The sequence below is a fragment of the Hakea prostrata genome, chromosome 7 (genome assembly GCF_041222555.1).
Source record: "Hakea prostrata isolate BN-2017 chromosome 7, UWA_Hpros_2, whole genome shotgun sequence".
Lineage (NCBI taxonomy): Eukaryota > Viridiplantae > Streptophyta > Magnoliopsida > Proteales > Proteaceae > Hakea > Hakea prostrata.
In genome coordinates this window covers 26,225,419-26,237,557 of record NC_142606.1, presented here as the reverse complement: position 1 = coordinate 26,237,557, position 12,139 = coordinate 26,225,419, and positions in this window count along the sequence as shown.

Genomic DNA, 12,139 nt, shown 5'->3' with positions numbered 1-12,139 from the left:
TGATATACCTGCACGCGTGAGCCCTAAACTAGAAACCTTCCCAGAAGGCCAGAATGGCACATCACTCAAAGAAACATATCAAATAAGTATTAGTATACCACAGTGTCCTAGGTTTATTCAAACTCACCAGACTAAAGGTATCTCGATCCCTCTGAGAGATCACCTTTTTGTCCTTAAAATGTTCACTACTGTAACACATACAGTTGGCGCCAGTAAACACTTTTAGGGTGCAGTTGAATCAAACCTTTCCTTTTGCCCCAGACCATCACTACACTTAGGATTGACTCCTTTCCCGGTAGTGCCCCTTTAGGTCGAATCTATCATGACCATAGGTAACACCCCAAAGTAGCCACATCAACCCTTCATTTCATGATGTCGTCGAAAGTCACTAAGAACACTAATGGACCATAAGGTTCAGGACTCACATAATGAGAGGAGCAGGGATCCATCCTCTCATTTCCAATGATCGCTAAGCATACATAGTATGATATACGTGCTATGGTGGAGCATTCTATATACAATAGAACGTATGTCTATCTCAACAACATACAAGTCTTAGTCTAGTCGCAACCTCTTGCGCGTGACCCGAGTTTCTTTATTGTTGCCACCCTAGTGCCACATAAAGTACTTGAACCTGGCTCCTATAGGCAACATGAATAGTGGGAACATTCATGTCGATTCTCTTCACAATAGAGAAACTCATCTTGATTCCAAATCAAGGCGACATCATGATTATGAATTGACCTACACAAAGTCATTCACAATCCGTCTCATCTTTGCTCGCCTCCAAGGCACCAGAGGCAAATGCTCGTGTGAGTGAGCCATTCTCTTGCCTATTGACATATCTCGTTTTATGCTAAAAGAACACAATCACGCAGAAAGTGAATAAAATAAATGCTAGAATGAACTCATATTACTCAATAATAAGAAAGTTTCAATACAAAAGTAAGTCACAATCTACGCAAGCCCAAGGATTTTACATGAGAAATAAAAACATCCTTGGCTATATGTTTGGTAAGAGGGTCAGCTACCATTTGATTAGTAGATATGTGCTTAAGTACAACTTTCTTCCTCGATATAATGTCTCTAACAAAGTGATATCTCAACTGTACATGTTTTGTCTTCCCATGATACTTGGGGTCCTTGACATAGCTAAGAGTTGACGTACTATCACAGTAGACAAGGGCAGCCTCTTTGGATGTCATCACAATTCCAGTATGTTGAAGGAATCTCCTCAACCAAACAGCCTCTTGAACCGCAGCTGAGCATGCCACATACTCTGCTTCCATGGTTGATAGGGATATACAAGTTTGCTTCTTGCTACACCACGAAATGGCCCCGCCATTCAGCAAGAAAGCATATCCAGAGGTTGATTTACGCTCATCAATGTCTCCAGCCCAGTCGGCATCGCTATTGCCAACTAACCGCAAATCCGATCCTTGGTAACACAGCATGTAGTTACTCATTCCTTTGAGATATTTCAATATCCTCTTGACTACTTTCGAGTGCTCTATGCCTAAGTTTGATTGGTATCGACTAACCAAACCCACTGCATAACAAATATCCGGCCTAGTACACATCATAGTGTACATAAGGCTGGAATATGGAACTCTTTCCATCTTGGTTTTCTCCTATGGAGTCTTAAGACCCATATCAAGGCTCAAATGCAAACCCTTCTCCACTGGAGTATCAATTGGTTTGCAGTTGTGCATCTGGTATCTTGTCAAGACATTGTCAATATAGGTCTTCTAAGATAAACCCAGTAATCCCTTTTGCCTATTTCTGACAATCTTGACACCAAGCACATAGCTTGCTTCACCCATGTCCTTCATATCAAATACGGAGGACAACCATTTCTTAATGGTTTCCAATAGTTCCTTGCTATTGCTAGCCATAAGTATGTCATCTATGTACAGGTGTCGAATGACATAATTACCATCAGATCTCTTGGTGTAAACATAGTGGTCTTCCTCAAGCATGGAAAACCCAGTTTCCATCATAGCTTGGTCGAAGTGCACATTCCACAGTCTAGATGCTTGCTTTAAGCCATATATGGACTTCTTAAGCTTGCACACTTTGTGCTAAAGTCCATTAGCTTCAAAGCCTTGAGGTTGATCCATATAGATTTCTTCCTCAAGTTCTCCATTGAGAAAAGCAATTTTTACATCCATCTGATAAAGCTCCAAGTCCAACTTAGCAACAATGGCTAGTATGAGGTAGATTGAGGCAAACCTAACCACATGGGAAAAAGTTTCCTCATAATCAACGCCCTCTCGTTGGGTGTAGCCCTTAACCACTAAACGAGCCTTGAACCTCTCAATAGATCCATCCGCCTTTCTCTTGATCTTGAGAACTCACTTGTTCCCAATTGCCTTTCCGCCGGCGGCAAGTCAACTAAGTCCCAGACATGGTTAACTTTCATCGACTCCAACTCTTCCTCTATTGCTTTCAACCATTCCTTTGAGCTTGACCCCGCAAGAGCTTTCTGCATGCTCTTCGATTCATACTCATCGACTGAAGTCATCTCACAGTTGATCTCTTCAGGAGTTACCATGTAGGCTTCATCCTCTATGTCGAAACGTTGACGAGGAACTAGCCCGCGCCCACTATGGCGCAAGTGCATGTCAGATTGCTCACCGTCTGAGGTAGCTATCACACCTACACTCCCACTCCCACTAGGATCTTCTGGATGAACCCCAGGTTCATTGTCTAGAATCTGAATCCCTGGAGTGACAAGACCACTATCTTGTATCTCAAAGAATTTCGATGATTCTTTGTTAACTCCTGAAAGAGATGGAAAATCATTCTCCAAGAATGTTGCATCCCTAGACTCAAGTTCCGTTCTCCTCTCACTCTCATTTAGTCCAATGAAGACATGGCCCTTTGAGGGTTCAGAATATCCCACAAAGATACACTTTCTTCCTCTGGGTCCAAGCTTTCCATATTGGTGAGAAGTAGAGTGAACATATGCTGCACTTCCCCATGCGTGCAAGTAACTCAAATCTGGCTTCCTTCTGGTCCACATCTCATATGGTGTGGAAGGAACCGATTTGGTTGGAACTCTGTTGAGAATATAGGCCGTAGTTAGCAAAGCATCTCCCTAATAAGAGATGGGTAGATTTTCCTGCGCCATCATGGATCTCACCATGTTTAACAAGGTTTTATTCCTCCTCTCAACAACCCCATTTTGCTATGGAGTCCCTGGAATAGTAAGTTGTCTAGATATCCCCTTTTCATCACACAACCCTTTGAACATATCGGAGAGATACTCTCTACCTCTATCCGTTCTAAGAGTTTTAATCCTTTTATCTAACTGATTCTCAACTAAGCTCATGAATTTCTTAAAACATTCTAGAGCTTCTGAATTATGAGAAATTAGATAAATGTAACCATACCATGTATAGTCATCTATGAATGTGATGAAATAAGCCTGCCCTTTTCTAGTATGCACATTCATGGGTCCACACACATCTGAATGGATAAGTTCTAAAGGAAGAGAGGCTCTCAAAGCCTTTTTAAATGGTTTTCTAGTTGCTTTTCCTGCTAGACATGACTCACAGGTTGGCAAATCAGATAGTGAACCTTGGCCTAAGAGACTTTCTCTTGCCAACCTGTTCATCCTATCTAAGCCAATATGTCCTAGTCTAGCATGCCACAAATTAGAATCAATACACACAGTATTTTGGCAAACAAAAGCTTTACTAGGATTAGATAAATTATCAATTGTATCCAATACAATAAAACCATTATTAAGAAAACCATAAACTGTATCACCTAGATACAAAACCAAAGAATTATTTTCAAATACAACTCTAAAACCATGTCTTAAAAGATAAATAACAGAAACAAGATTCCGCCGAATGTTTGGAGCATACAACACATCATGGAGTAACAGCGTCTGGCCACCTTGCAAAACTAATCTGCATGTGCCTATGCCATGAACCTCCACGCTTGAGCTGTTCCCCATTGTTATTCTTCTGCTTCCTCTTGGAATACGACGGTATTCCACGAAGCTTGAGCATTCCCTTGTTATGTGTTCTGTCGCACCTGAATCAACAATCCACAAAGGATTTAGTTCAGCAAGCATAGTAGAACTTGTTACATAACAAGATGAGGTATAACACACAGTACATATGTAAAATCCAGCCCTATCCTGACCCTGACCCGGACCCAGTTCCATTGTTGTTTATAGGTCCGAAGACCCGAAGCGGTGGTAGAAGAGACTTGTGGACCCTTTTGATTGATAATTTTGAGTCGGAGTCTGAGCCCATGGACATTGACGATGATACCCCTTACTTGAGTACATTGTCGGTGTTTAGTGAGAATTTGCGCATCGGAGATGATTGATTTAGTTGAAGTACCTAATGGACTCCGTGTATAGACCGAAGGTATTTCCCGAAACTAGACTTATTGATTGACTTCTAGAAGAAAAACCCCACTCAATTTGACCCTGTATAGCCCTCCAAATCCCTATCCGAAGTTGCTGAACTAATTCTGGATTTTCTTTTGAAACCTGTCTTGGTCGATCCTCCTTGGTCGATGATATCGACCAAGACCATCGACCAAAGTTTTCCAGACTCGAAGTTAATGATTCTTTGGAATATTCCCTATCCTATTTATGCTAGCCTCGTGATTTGAGCCCTATTCTAATCATTACCACTCCTAAGAACGTGGGGAGAGCTTCCCAAAGCACCTCCTTGGCATTGGTGAAGAAGATCCCACCCAAATCATTGTCAATCATTGTTCCTTGTCTCCATCAACAACTACAAGGTATGATTCATCACTCTCACTCTCTATTCTATTCTTTTCTACTCGTTTCTATTCCTTTTCTTGCTGTTGAAACCTTGGAGTTGATGCTGCAACCTTGCAACCATCACTCCAAGTGTTCACTCTTGCTTAACCTATGATCCTCTCCCATGTCCATTGATGCTATGCTCTCATTTCAAGTCTTGCATATGCATTCCTTGATTTTCTTCTTAACTTCATGCATCCTTATCATAAACTGAGGTATATAGTGTGCTATGTCTAAATTTAAGGCTAGCATATGATCCTAATTCAATTCCTGTAAGTTCCCCTAGCTAATTCATGCCTTTCCAATGCAAATGCAATTGATTTCAATCCATGCTAGGATTCTTGTCTATTGAACTTAGTAGTTCAATTTGGGGCTTTCTATTTAGACCATTGGATTCTGTTAATTTCTTGATTTGTAGTGTTCTTATATTGTTCTTAAGTATCCCTCTAAGTTCCGGATCGATCCGAACCCCGGAAGACTGATTTCGGAATAAAATCCCCAAAATCCAATGTGCAGCCCCGAGACTCTCTTGGTCGATCCTCCTTGGTCGATGCCATCGACCAAGAGCATCGACCAAATATGTTGCTGACTGCAACTTCACCCAGTTTTGACCCGTTCGACCTCCGATTTTCCTGATTTCTTCTCTAATCTTTCATTTGTGTTTGTTTAGGGTCTTAACACTATTATTGGATCATTCCTTTGTAACTCTTGGATCATCATCAACTCAACTTATGGTAAGGATGGTTATCGCCATAAATACATAGGCTATGTACTTATGTCTTGATACTCGTAACTTAATGAACATAGCCTCTTAATTTCTTTTGAATATCAGAGGACTATTATACATGTTTTAGAGCAGTAGTATTGTGATTTCATATACTCTTGTTATAATGATTTATTATTCTTGCTACTTGTATATATATATATATGATGGATCATTTCGATGTTATGATTTAACTTCTATCATGATGATGTATCAAATGTATGCGATATGATGGACTTGAGTATGTGATTGCTTAGGTATAACTTGGGATTGGGGAGTGTCCTATTGAAGCTTCTGTCCTTGGGCATCGGAGGGAATAGTATGGGATGTTCTCCGAAGGTGCCTATCGACACTTTCCCGGGTTATTGGATGACATACATACGATTGTCTAGTTGTGTGGCTAGGATGTCCTTGTCGTGTCAGACCCGAATCGGGAGGGCACTGAGACCAAACGACTCGTGGTAGTATGTGGTTTGATGGGCGCTTAAGACCGGTAACCAACCCGTAAGAGGACATAAACCATGCTACGGATACCCGAAAGGGGCCATTTATTGGTTGGGTTACAAATAGCTAGACTTGGGCTCACGGGCGCTCGAAGATCGGTGAGTCATATCCGTGAGAGGACGTGAGAGCTTCCCGTCTACTATTTGCGGATGACCAATAGGGTTGATGAGTCCGTAATTCGGGATTACGCTGACTCTAGTGTGAAGGATCCCGGGATGGGAGGAATGGAAGTATCCGGATCTGACTTGATACGACTAAGTAGATGACTTGCATTGGGCTAGGCTTTATCTTGACATGCGCCAATACTTAGACCAAATGGTGATGTGAGAGAGTGGTGACCGAAACCCCAGCCATAGATTGTCCGAGAGGGATGCAGGACCCAATTCCCCCCGGTATTGAGTGACTGAGACTTACCTAAAGAAGTATGGTGCTATGACTTAAAGCATGTCTACCATAGAGACTAGTATTCACAGAGTTAGAATCATACTTGCATCATGTGTTTTATATCATATTGCATCATGTTATGATTTGTACTTATATGATTATGAATTATGGAATAACTACCTTGCTGAGTTCTTTTGAACTCATTCCTTTTATGCAAATGTTTGTTAGATTATCCTGCAGGTGTTGAAGACTCCGATGGTGCACCCTACGAGACGGACTATGATTCCACATACTACCCTCCTGGTGGTAGCTACGGTGAAGATCAGGGTTATGGTTCAGAGGAGGATTACGCTGCGTACCAGGGTTAGCCCCACTGTGGTGAGGGAGCGACCGTGCGGGGCTTTCTTCGTCCACACTTATGAAGATATAATTATTAAGATAGAAGAAACCCTTGCTTAGTTCCCCATTCCCCTGGATTTTTGTTAAACATTGGAATATGTACTTAACTTTCACTAAGTTACTCTTTAAATATTGGGTTGTAACTTAACTTGATTTTACTACTTTTTCGCTGCCACTGACAGAGTGACTTCCGCTCATTTTCTCTTTCTTATAATCATACTTATACACTTGGTATCATTTATTTCTGCACTCTGATTATCTTTTCGTATCTTATTCATGATATCTGTTATATATTGCTTTTACCTTGATTATCATTGTTCATGATTGTGTTATCGCGTATGTGGGAGGCATGGTCCCTCGATGCTTGATCCTTGGACTGTGGATCACATACCCGGGTATGCTAGATAGGGTACCGGGTGGGTGGATGTGACAACATACCTCCTGCTCAGTGCAATCATGAGCAAAATGACCAGGCTTTTGGCAGTTGAAGCAAATCAAAGGTGATTTCTTCTTGCTAGCTCTAGTCCCCCTTGAACGCTTGGGGCCACTCTTGCTTTTGTTCCCACCCTGGTTACTTTTCTTGGACCGCTAAGGTTGAGCTTTTTCTCTCTTGTGCTTGAAGCTTGAGGGGCATTGGCCAACATCCGATCCTCCTCTAGCTCAAGGTACTTGGCAGCTTGATCAAAAGTCTTGACATCATTAGCATGAGTCAAGAAGATCTTCATATGCTCCCAAGTCTTCAACAGTGACCTGATGACTGCGGAGACTTGCTCCTCATCAGTCTTTTGGCGCCCACATGCGCTCAACTCACTAATCATGTTAGACATGATGGTTATATGCTGCCTCATGGTGTGACCCTGGCGCATTTTATAACCGTCAAAGGTGAGTCTAAGCTGGCAGCCTCTTGTGGTGGAAGTCCCTCCGTACTAGAACTTCACAGCCTCCCACAAAGACTTTGTAGTCCTATGCTTCTCAAACTGAAGCATCAAAAACTTCCCTCATGGAGCTCAGGATTGTAATCCTAGCTACCCGGTCTTTCCTCTTCCAAGCATTATATAACTCAAGGTCCCTGCGATGTTGTGCAGTGGTACCTTCCTCAGGTGGGTTCATGGTCTGGTTTATAGTTTCCAGCATATCCTGCTCTTCTAGGAGATATTGCACCTTTCAGTGCCAGAGGTCATAGTTCCTCTCATTCAGCTTACCTCCTTTAGTAAGGTCAGCAACTATGCTCTTTGTAGCAGCCATTTATTCTAGAGACATTACATACAAGGATGAGTTCAACGATTCTAGCATAAAACATAACACAAGCAATAGCAAATCACACTAGCATAGTCAACCTATGAGATAAGCATTTAAACCAAAAGAGATGCTAACAAAAATTCAATCAAATTCTCATGCAAACTCACATAGACTTGTATACTAGTTTCATTCTGTGCAAGAAACATGATTAATAGACCCATAATTAAAAACAGTTTTATTAAAATAAAACATGCAATCATGTTAATGCCATGAGGTGGTTCACACAGAACACTTCTACCTCATTAGCTCCCACTAGGCCCCATTAGACCCTCAATGCCCAAACATCACACCGATTGTTGAGCCATTGGTGTTTAGTAAGTTAGAAACACATTCTGAACTGGACATACCAATATCCAAAAAAAAAACTAACTGCTAGACGGACGGTCCGTCCGCCTTTTGTGACCAGATGGACGTCCGTTTGGGCTACTGTGATGGTCCATAGTGTCAGACCATTAGATGGTCGTCCGTCTGGTCCACTGTGACCAAACAGTGTCATTTTTACATGAACGATTTTTTTTTCAAAAAGCGAGAAATCACGTTTTTTCTCCCAAAAAATCATCCAAAAACACATAAAAAATCCAGCAATAAAAATTAAACAAAATAATTATCATGGATTATCAATTCATGCAAAAAATCATAAGGGAAATTTAAAAAAACTTCCCACTCGGATCCGAACCAAAACATAAGGGTTCCTAAAAACCCTATCAAATCTCCCATGGGTTTCCTATTAAACCTCGGATTCTCCGTGGGTTTCTATAAACCCTTGATCCTCCCATTGGATCCATACAATGGAAATAAACAATGGGGAGGAACCGAGAATTGTGGGAACCACGGCTCTGATGCCAATGTACGTAATAACTCCATTTATCTCAATTTGATTAATTGATGGAAAGATCCTTACCTGGATTCGCTTTCCCAAATTATGGATCATCTGCAGCAGAAGTAAATTGGAACTACGTCCTCGTTCCTCCACCAAAGCTCCACCGGGGTGATTCCACAATCACTAGGAAAGGGAAAACAAGTTCCACAACCCAAATGCCGTGTGGAAAGGATGGAAGAGTGATCTAAAGCAAGGAACTCCTTTCCTGCATTTCTAGGAGAGAGGGAGAGAGAGAGATGGGAGCCGCCATTTCTTGAAAACTTACGTTATGTATTCACACTCACTTATGCGGTGGCTACCAAAATATATAACCCTATATTTTGTAACCGCCCTAATAGTGAGTTTCCAATATTGCCCTTGGGCATATAATTAAATTAATAATTATAAAATCCCAACATTATTGAATATCTTGAAGTTCAAACAAAACCAGCATCAAGCAGACGCTTGATCTCATCCCTGAGTTTTAGAATTATATCTATGGACATATGTTGTGGTAATTGCTTATAGGGCTAAATACCTTCTTAATGGGTAAGCGGTGTTCCACAATATCCTTACCTAAACCAGGCATCTCACCCCAAACAAAACAATTTTTATTTCGTTCTAGAAGAGCTACAAGTTTACATTTAAATACTCCATTTAAGAGACCGCTTATATACATAGGCCTTTTCTGTTTTTGACTACCGAAATTTATTTCTACCAAATGGACTTGTACCTCACATAGACTATCCTCCAATTTGGGAGGAAACATGGCCATGTCCTTCATTTGGATTTTGGCCTGCATCTCCTTCACTTCGCCAACCCTCCTAACATTGTAGTTTTGTCAACTTCTTCTTGGGACACGAGATAGAGAGCCTCCTAAAGATACTCTCTACAACCTCTTTCGCTTGCTCTATTATCATGATGCAAAATCTTGAGATTCTTCATTGGACACAATCCACAGTCCATTTGGAAGCCAGGCCAGGTTCTCGGCCAGCACTGTTGCTTCATTTGTCATGGTTGTAGGCCGTCCAAGAAAGGGATTTAAATCCCTAAACTGAATGGGACTAATGTCTTTGTCATATAAGTTGGCATTCATGTGACTTGCATTCACCAAAAAGGGATGAGAATTTGCCTTTAACTTCTTCAATTGTTCTATGATTTCCTGACATAATCAATCTTGGGTGCAAGGTGGATGGAAACACACCTGTTGGCATGAGTCCAGTTTTTCCCCAAGAATGCATTGTATGTGGCATTGGCATTCATCACGAAGAAAGTTGTCATGCTCGTTCAACCTCCAACACTTACATCAATAGGAAACAATCCCCTTGGGTTGGACAAACTTCCTAGAAAATTAGTAACTTTCACATTTGCTAGGCACTAAGTATGCTGTATCTTTCCCCAACTTTGGTAGCATACAGGCTGGTAAGATATTAATTGCTGCACTATTGTCAATCAAGATCCTTGCAACAGGCTTGCCATTAAGTCTTGCCTTTATATACAATGGCCACAGGTGGTTGGTCATTTCTATGGAAGGAGTTAGGAAGGTTGAGGTCACTTGGCTAATTGTGGCAATAGACAACACTTCCTTCCCTTTTACTTTCTCTTTTGAGGGTGAATGTCCTAAGATAAAGTGCTCTTGGAATTCTTTGTCCTCTTCATTCACTTCCTTCTCCCAATCAATCTTAGACTAGAATTGAGGGAAGAACATATACCATGATAACTAGAGGCTTCTTTGGGTCCAAGAACCTCCTATAGAAACTCGTAGAATTGTATATTGTACTCTGTAGTGGACAACATAGCACCTTGGGAATATCTTGATGACGCTGACTCCCCCTACTTTTGCTTAGGGTATGGGATCATAGGTGTGAAATCTCACCTAACCCTAACCTGGACACCCTATTTGTTTTGGTTGAAGAAGAGCTTGATGGATGTTTGACCTTGAAGTTGGACCTTGAATACAGTATTGATATTTTTGGAAGGTCCTAGGAAGTAAGGTTAGACCTCTCCCTTAGTGTAGATTCAAAGACCCGAAGGAAAGGAAGAAGTCTTTGTGGTCCATCTCAATGGAAGACATGGTGTTTTGAATCAAAACTCATGGAGATTGATGATGGAGTTTCCTTTTGGAAACCTTAGATGTTTTGAAGATGAACTGCATCTTAATGTTGAAGAGTTTGGTTGTTGGACTTGAGGCCTAGTTGGACATGTTTTGGAAGGTCCCTCAATGCCAGGTAAGTTGCTTGTTGAGTTGAGAGAAGCCCCATCGAAAATTTTGAGGTTTGAAGCTCCAATTCCCTGATTTGGGCTTGCTGTCAGCCTGGGTCAACTGGGCCAATCGACCCACAGGCAGGGGCTTTTGTGTCAAATCCGAATTTTTAGGTTTTTGGTGCTCTTTTATTGGAATTTCATGGTAATCAGCCCCATTATGTTCCTAAGCCTCTAGAGAACGTGGGAAGAACCCTAGAGCCTCCTCCTCAAGCCAAGAAAAATCCCTAAGCATTCAACCAAGGATTTCTCTTTGTTTTCTCTCATTCAAGGTGATTTTGGATTTTGGTCTCTGATCTCTCACTTGAAGGTTATAGATTCGGAATACGAGGTGAGTACTCCACTCACAATATGCATATTTACATACCTTGTTATTATGTGATTCGAATATATGATTTAGCAACTGTTGTTTTGCCTTCTAAACATTGTATCATGTTACATATTGTGATTTACATATTAGAATTGATTATGGAGTAATGTGAATGTGAATGTGATGTGTATGGAATCATGATATGATGTGAATGCTTAGATTGTAGTTGTGGAATGGGGAATGCCCTTTTGGCATTTCTGTCTATGGACACCAGTGGAGGTGGTATGGGACGCTTTCCTATGGTGCCCTTTGGCGCTTTCCTTGACTACTAATTGACATACCTAGGATTGGTTTAGAAGTGTTTGGCTTGGGAAACCCCTGTCATATCTGACCCTATTGGAAGGGGAATTGAGACCGAATGACCTATGGCAGCAATGGGGATTTGTAGGCGCTCAAGACTGATAACCAACCTGTGAGAGGACATGAATCACATTGTGGGGGCCATTCGTTGGTAGGGTTGCATGTGGTTGACTTGGGTTCATGAGCACTCAAGACCGGTAGCCAACC